Consider the following 8,947-nt stretch of genomic DNA (forward strand, 5'->3'; position numbering starts at 1 on the left):
CAAAACAGGAGGATCACTACGAGTCCGAGCTGCATAGTGAGACCCTGTACCAAATACACAAACAACAACAACATTGAAGTTTCTGGATAGAGAGAGGACCTTTCTGAAAAGTTTTAGATTTACACATTTTAAGGAAATAGGGCTCAACAAATACATGTTTTGATTTGAAATTTGTTCCAGGACTGAGAGTACTCAAGCGCTGAGGCCATAATATTTATCCTAGGAAGATAAATAAAGGGGTATGAATTTTTACAAATGTGTACATTTCTGAGCTAAATATGTTATAATACAATTTTTAAATTAAATTGTATTATAAAATGCATATTTTAATTTTTAATGTTCATCATAGTCTGTTTACCAGAAAATTTCTGACTAGCCTTTACTAAAAGAAAGAATGTACTCAGGTTAAATTAGGAATATGTCATATAGTGATGCTGACAGAAAATCTGAAAGCACCTAATTGTCAATCATTAGCACAGGGATGCTTCTAAATAATTAGATATGTTAACCCAGGAAGTGGCAGGATTTTTTGAGTCTGTCTCCTGATGCCCTTGATTTTGAATCCCTGGTACCACATGTCTATATCAGTGAAGTGGATCCACCAAAAGTGGTATGGAGTAAGAGATTTATTCTACGGATTAGGCTTTGTAAATTTGAGAACTGATAAGGAAGTCTATATTTTATCCAAAAAAGATAAAATTCTAGCTGACATCTTGGAAACTTATTTATCTTCATATTTGATTTTTTTCAGCATTTCTCATAAAAATAAGATGCTCTTTGATTATTCAAAGAAATGAGGGTCTAATTTTCTGATTCACTTTTGTTAATCTTTTTTTTTCTCATTTTCCATTTATCTTTATGTGTAAGAAATTTGCAAAATGGTTGATGTATATTTCAGTTAGGTGAAATATCTAACTATCATTAATCTCTATGATGTATTTAGTAATTCATGTTTTGTTTTGCTTAGTGTCTTGTTTATATCTCTGTTCTTAATGCAAATACTTTAATCACAGATTTATTTCTTGATCATAAGGTGCTATATGAAATAAAGATTATCTTCATGTTTAAAATTGAGATGCTATGAAGTCTACAAATATATTTGATTCAAAAACATCTTTATTGGTCAAAAGTAAAATTACCATGAAACCAAAATGAACAGTGAAAGGGGCATCCCAAGCAGTGCTTCCAAAAAGAAGGGTAAATAGGTCTACTACTCACAACATATACAGGGCAAGGTGCAAATGCAGTTTCCCACTACCACTGATTATGCAGTTGAATTTCCTGCATTTGGGGAAATCACAGGGATCAGCACACTGAAGTGCACTGGATGGGCCTCACCCTGGGAAAACCACCTTCGTGATCATGGTGCCTCCCCTGCCAGGCAAGTATCAAAAGAAGTTTTATAATATTGCTATTGTTTTCCCTAGCAGAAATATCAATTTACATTTGTTTCTTAGGTAGGTAACCAGGACTAGCCGACCTAATTCACTGAAACGTAGGACACATTAACTCTCTACAAGGTGCTGTCCTGGGTGCTGGGTCACAGTGGTGAAGTGTAGTAGTTAAAATATATTCTTATATATATTTTCTAGGCTGCACCTTCCATCTCTTCTGCTACTAGATTGGAGTATTTGCTTAGATGAAGTGTGGTCACACTGGTGGTGCTTGATGTGATAATTCCCGAGTTGTTCCAGTGTCTACAATAGTGGTTTTGTACTGGGTTACTCAGCTAAGGTGAAACTTCATTTCCCAGTGTTCCCTCCTCTGGTTCTTGAGCAACATCCACCACGAGCGAAACTTACGCTACATTTGGGAGGCAGATGTGAATCTGCAGCTAATACGTGTGTAAGACAGCATGGGGCTCTGCGCTACCCAGCTTCCCTACAACTCATGAATATTATCTCTGTCTGCAGGCTGGTTCACCTGGTTGTGAGAGGCTGCATCTGTGGTTCCTGAAGCTGCTTCTAGATGTCTCCTTTCAGTGTCTCTGAAACTTGGGGAAGCCCTGAAGCACCTTGGGAAGGATCAGGGTGGAGCTGAAGGGAGACAGATAGGGCTTTTTTTTTTTTTTTCGAAGACAGACTTGCTACATACTTAAGGCTGGCCTTGAACTCACTGTGTAGCATAAGCTGTCCTCCCGCTGGCAGTGATCCTCCTGCCTCAGCTTCCCAGGTCTGGGTATTACAGGTGTGTTCTCTCATACTTGGCTCCCTCCACTGGTTCTAATTGGGCTTTCCTCAGTTCTGTGTCATGTAAGACTTTTTTTCCTGTTTGTCACCCTCTCACTGACAGTAACAGATTTTAGCCTCGTTACTATATTTCTGCAAACTTTCTCCTCATGCCCCTCGGTTGCACAATAAATCCCTGTGTCATGTCATTCATGGTGGTCCTGTGTCCTCGATCAAATTGGCACTGACTCTGACGCTGTGCATCAGGGATCAGAATGGTGAATGTTCAGGGCTCATGCAAAGAACAATAGATGAATGTCACAGTTTGGATGTAAGAAAAATCACACAGCCTTCCCAGTCTGTTTTTGTTTTCCCCACTTTTGGCAGTGATACAAGATCAAAGAAATATACCTCTACAGTAAGAAATCAACAGCAGGGGCATGTTAATAAATGGCAGGTGACTCTTGGCTGGGTCCCAAGGAGACAGTAGGGCAAGGAGGGGACTGCCAAGCTGAAGAGGATGTGCTTTAATCAACGGGACAGCCACAGCTCAGCCTGGTTTATAGTTATCCTGTTTCAATAGAGTCCCCAAATAGATATTATGAATTTGAAGTCACTGACTCTAATTACATCTGTCCACATAAAGCCAAACCATAGGACAACACATGCATCTGGATTGTGCAAAGCTCTATTCTGAATGGTGCAGGGTGTTAGCTAAAGTCCTGGCATAAAGACAAAGGTGTAAGAAGAAAAAATGCAAGAGGATTTTGGGAAGAATGAAGAAGGGAAACAGAGGACACTAGGGTGAACCCAGTGCTCTTTTGGGGTGGATGCTATAAATGGATGGACAAACCTATTGAAAAATAAAAAATTCTCTTCTCTGTGTGTGTACAAAAGGGAGATAGGAAATCATTTTATAAGAACTATCATTTTCATAGTAACTTGCATCATATTCAGGGATTTTACATATGCTAGTTCATTTTTTCTCATGTATTCTCTTATGCATTTGGATGGGAGTGCATCAAAGACAAAACACTCTGGTTCCTATCCTCTAGGGTTGCAATCCCAGGGGAGACTGATCTGCTCATATCCAGGCATAAAAGAAAAATGAATGTGATCAAATGGGAAGGGAGAAGAATTTCGACAGACAGAAATAGGGAATGGAAAGGGCTCTGATGCAAAAACAGTGTGAATAGAGGTACCAAGAAGGATTTGGAGACATCAGCAACAACAGTTGCTGGATCCAGAAAGTTGTAACAAATGCTCTATTGACACTCAAAATTCATCTGTTAACTGAAACTGGAGGAAGTTTTCGACCCTCCCTGATGATCAACATGATCATTTGTTCCGGGCTTGTATTCAAGCAGCCTTGATTTGTAGGTAAGTCAAAAATATTATAGATCTTCGTCATACATAGATCCTGCACAAACTCTGGAATTCAAGGTTAGAAAAGATGCTCTGACTTGTCTGGCAGGGGAATGAGTGCTCTTAGCTTTGCCAATGTCTTACAAAAGATCAGACAACAGACAAGAAAAGCCCACACCAAAGACTAACAACTGCCAGTAAGGACAGCAAGGCGATTTTAAAAACTTGTGGTAAATAACTTAGTGGGCTCTGTTTATGGAACCCACAGAATTTGAATCAAATTTGACTATGTCTTCCATCCACTGAAAACACTACCACATGGTGTTCACAAGTTCAGGCTCCTCTTGGACATGGCACAATTAAGGGCCTATAATCTGACCATGGCTTTCTTTCTACCTGGGTATCTGTCCCTTCCCTGCTTTCAAGCCCAAGCCCTCCCCAGTGTGAGATGTTTATTTTCTGCTTAAGAAACACTACTTGCAGTTGGTGCCTTCTACTGCTTTTCTCTTTTGGAATGTCCATCCTTCTGTTATTCATCTTCCAAAATCATCTCAGTAGTGTTTGGAGGCTCCTGACTCCGCAGTAAGTCCTTTTCTCCTAATCCTATAGTGTATACAGTTGATGTTCTAAAATCCTTGTAATGTGAGCTGATTACTCAATGCATGCCTGTTCTTCCATGTACTCTATCTTACGTGCCGACATATCCATCCTTCAGCCCTGTACTCCGTGCCTACTCAGTGTAACACAATGAATGTACTCAAGATACAGCAGTAAACAGAATACGGTGAATTCATGGATTCAAAGGTATTCTATAAAAGTGTGTTGAACTGAGATGAATTTACAGGACAGGATGAACTTTGGGTCAGTTTTAATGAACTGGCAAAGCATTCACTTTGAAGAATCATCATTTCAATCTGTTTAAACTTTGTGTGGTAATTGTGTGCTCTCACTGTGCCACTGAATTTCTGACTACGCAGTCTCAGAGTTTACACCTGCTGCATTCTTACGCGTGGTGGTTGGGTATCATTGGAAGCTTTGTGATTTGGTTATATTTGGGCTGCCCTTCTACAAAGGCTTAGATCTTTTCCAGAAAAGAAATTTATCTTCAGCCTTGGGTTTCACCTTCCAAATTCTCCATTGCCTTTAAAAAAAAAAAAAAAAAAACAAAATTCACATTTTATTTAGATTGAAATAAGCTATACAAATTTTCTTCACTAAAAATAACAGCAATATTTTTTGTATTATTTCCAGATAAACCACAAAACATTCATTTTGTAGGTTTTCCAGGTTTTGTTTATAAATCAAGATGAGGCAGTAGATAGAGTCATGGAAAAAGACAGAAGAAAACAGGCAATGCAGTTGCCTGTATGATGGCCTGTGATTCCGAATGAACCATGAAGCAGAAGTGTTCAACATTTACCAGCTAAAAGCTTAAGAAGATGTAGGCTCGACAAGGGAATGCAAATAGCAACAACCAGATGTGGAGTACAGTGGCAAGCTTTTCCATTCCAACTTTAACTGTAACTTCTTCTTTTAAGTTCATTTCATAAAAACAAAATCTACACTGAAATCTGGTGAACTCACAAACGTTTCTCTAGTAATTCCCTTAGCTGTCCATCACAGATTTTTTTAATAACACACTTAAAACTACTAATCACAGGTCAATGATGAGGTTTACCATAACATCTTATAAAATGCACTACTTTCTCCATTGCCTTAGATATCTTTGTCAGAACTTAACACATATCTTAAGGGGCATCTGCTTTAGTGTATTTTCACATTGAGCATGACTTCCAAGGCCACATGTCTCCTTGGGACCATCTTGAGACCTGTTCAATCGAGTCCTGAGGCTCCTATCTGCCCATTTACTCCATAATTCATTCCAGAGAAGGAGGCAAGTTCTTTGTGATTCTGTCTCCTTTCAAAACCCTGGAAATTATCAGTTCTGTCTGAGACAGGCCATTCAGAGGAGATCACACAGTGCCTTTCCCATTGGGGCTAACATTCACACGATCCATTTCCTTTTCAATATTAGCTACTTAGTTACATTCTCTTCAAACTGTAAGTCATGAAAATAGTTGTGAAATACATTTAATGCCATCGATAGCATGAGAAAATAGAAATAAAATAAAATAAAATAGAGAAACAGGAATGCATCACAAGTTGAAAGGAATGGGTTATGATGGAAGCTCTATTTCTTTAGATGAGTAATAGGAATGAAGTTTGGAAAACATAACTCTATATTTACATTTCTACCTTTCTTCTTTCCCCTTAATTCATACTGTATTAACTCTGATTCTATAGCAGGTGTCTTTTTGATATGCCTTCCCATTATTTTCTTTGGCTGCCCACAATAATTAGACTGAGAATTGAATAGGTCACCACTTTTCTCTCTGCTGTGCAGTCAGTTGACTCCAAACTTGAATCTTTTAAGCTCTTACTGATCATACTCAACATTGTATGTCTATTTTGATGTTTAAATCATACTCCTTGTAACATCCTGGCAATTTTCTCCTATTCTGAAAGTTCTACTTCCTTTAGACTCTTTCTTGACCAGGAATGATTTCTATGGTTGAACTGGTGATAAACGAGGCAAACAAAACCAAATCAAACCCACCTTTTGCACAGCTCAATGTCTTCAACTAGTTAGCAATCAAAATACCTTATACCATCTCCAATATTATGCCCATTAGGTACTAATTTTTAAAAGTTATTTTTTTAAAAAAGATCCTTACATCCATACATGTTACTTTAGACTAACTTGAATTAATTGCTTTTATGCTTTTCATAACAATTAATAATTTTGGAAGGATAAATTGTCCTAAACATTTTAATGGGCGAACTCAATTTTTTATTACATGTTGATGCTATGGAACACCGACATGCCTCTTTAAAAGGGAGCTAACAAAACGTAAGGTCCCAGAAGAGCTGAACATGGTGGAAATTTCTGAATGAATCTCTTAGGATTTGTTTTTAATCTGAATATTTAATAATGTGGCATTGCAAAATTTGAATTATGCTACTCAATTTTAGTGGTTAATCTGCTTTAAAAAATACACACGCTTAATTGTGACATACGAAAGTCCTTATTTAGGGTAGATTTCTAATTTGAGTGCTGTCAGCCCTGCTGTGTAAAGAGTCTCCTGGGTGCAGAGTTTTAAGAGTGTGTGTGTGTGCCTTTACATCTCACCGTGAAACAATTTCTTTTTGCCGAGCCTGCCCCAGCTCTCCGTGAGCCAGGAGGAGACAATAGATCCATCCTAATGGAGTTGTGTACTTGCCATCTGTAGGAGCAGCTGCTAGCCCGCATCTGCACAATATGCTGGGACTGAGAGCTCTGCTAATCTGCATAATAAGGAGGCGGCTCATCCCACTCCAGCTAATAATCACGAGCAATCGATGCACTTCATTCCCTCACTGCAGAGCCTATTGAGCTGCTTTTCTCCTTTGGGTAGGCAAGAGTCAAGTGAGACAGGGTGGCCTGGAGCTGAGAACCACTGGCTTTCAGTCCTAGGTTGCATCTGTCCGATGGGACCAAGGTTTGGGCTTTCTCTTGAGTCATATTGACACGTAGTACAAAATCCTGGGAATTGGGATGGCAAGGCACTAGCGTGTTATTAAGATTGCTAATCAGCAATGTTCTTGAAGCAATTAGAGTATTGAAACATTTGCATTTAAAAATGTCTCCTTTGTGGGTCAAAGGGTACAGGCAAGTTTTTGGGTTAATTGTGAACTACTTTGAGTCATTTGGTTTTCATTGATTTTTTTATTGTTGTTTAATAGTCACACAGTGCTGAGGTCTGACTTTTAAACTGTATTCACATAGAAACACTCCTATTGTGAAAATAATATTGTGGCAGACCATGCGAACTGATCAATGAAATTTATGCTTTTGGTATCAGGGTGAAAATGGCTCTTTGTTGTACTGGTGGTAGAGAGGAAAGTGAAATGACAGGTTTCCAGAATGGCCTAAAATCACTGTCCTTTTAAAGGTTACACCAGCATGACTTAATTTCTCTAGAAAAATCATGTACTTACAAATATAACTTGATTTCATAGAGTTGATTTTAAAGGTTAAGCACTTGAATTTAGGTGACCTAGATTATGGGCAATATTTTGAATCAAAATATAACTTGCCTTTATTTATAATCTTTTGTTATAAAGACTATGGAGACCATCATCTCATTTCTTACAGGAAAAATATTTGCATAATTCACCAGCCGTCAATGAAGCACAGGGAAAAGAACATTAATTTACTGAGATGGAGGCTTAGCACTAAAGAAATAATTGTTTCCAGTAGTAAACAAAGCAGCTCACTTAGCATTCATTTCAACCTTTTAATCAACACCATTTGGTTAAATAAGATAGCATCTTCCAGTGTGATTTAGAAGAAAATGTTATTAAGAGTAATTCCCTTTAGATAACATCAATATTGCCATGTTAGTGAGAGGTTGCTGGAAATTGTAGCGAGGTTTTTAGAGAACTGAAACAGGGCACTAGTTCCCACCATCCAGCAGACCAGTTCTCACAGTGGTCCTGAGATTAAATGCACAGCAGTGCACCAGGAGAGCTGAAACCAGTCTTCCTGTTTCTGAATTTTGAGTATCATGTACCTTTAGGTATATTTTCTTGTTGAACTAGAAATCCCACATTATTCCAGAACGGCTTTGCATGTTTTCAGAGTCACTGAATGAGACACACAAAGAAGACAAATGACAGCATAAGTTGACTCCCCAAAACAGGGGTCTCTTTATAAAAGAGTTCAGTGATAGTTAATGTGATAGCTAATTTTATTGTCAATTGATTGGATCGAGACATTCTTGGGAAATTAGTAAAGCCCACTTTTGGGTGTGTTTGTATTTCCAGGGATGACTGGATTATGAGGGCTGCAGTTTTCTTAGTGGATAATGAGGCCATAATTTGATGGCATTACTGGGAGGTGACAGAAAGAAGAGGTGGCCTTACATGGAGGGAGCAGATGACAGGGGCACAGACTTGTGGATAGTACCTATCCCACAGCCCCTACCTCTGGTGCTCTTGCTCATCTGGCATCTCAGCTGGCAAGAAGTGAAAAGCTTTTCTCTCCATGCCCTGTGCCTACTGTTTCTGTCCCACATGGGCCTAATGCAATGATGCCAGCCTACCATGCACTGAACCCTCTGAAATCCTGAGCCAAAGTAAACTTTCCCCCTTTAAGCTGTGTAAGCCAGGTATTTTACCTAGCAACCCAAAGGTTGTTAACTTTCCCATGAACTGCAAAATACCACTAGGAAGAGAGTACACAATGTGTTAATTATTGAAACTCTCCTACCAATTTGATTAGAAACTGTCTCATTGCTATTTGTTTCTCAATGAAATAATGGAAAAAAGTAAAAAAGAATAAAAATAAAAATAACATGTCAATCATAAGTCAA

General features: G+C 38.5%; 1 non-coding gene across 1 annotated transcript; it reads right to left on the bottom strand.

Annotated features, from left to right (window-relative positions):
• Positions 1 to 1,228: 1,228 nt before the first annotated feature.
• LOC111817665 lies at positions 1,229 to 1,389 on the bottom strand. Its single transcript, XR_002821807.1, has one exon. It is a non-coding gene; the product is annotated as a U1 spliceosomal RNA (small nuclear RNA).
• Positions 1,390 to 8,947: the final 7,558 nt, after the last annotated feature.

Source organism: Octodon degus, unplaced genomic scaffold (genome assembly GCF_000260255.1).
Source record: "Octodon degus isolate 3935 unplaced genomic scaffold, OctDeg1.0 scaffold00065, whole genome shotgun sequence".
NCBI lineage: Eukaryota > Metazoa > Chordata > Mammalia > Rodentia > Octodontidae > Octodon > Octodon degus.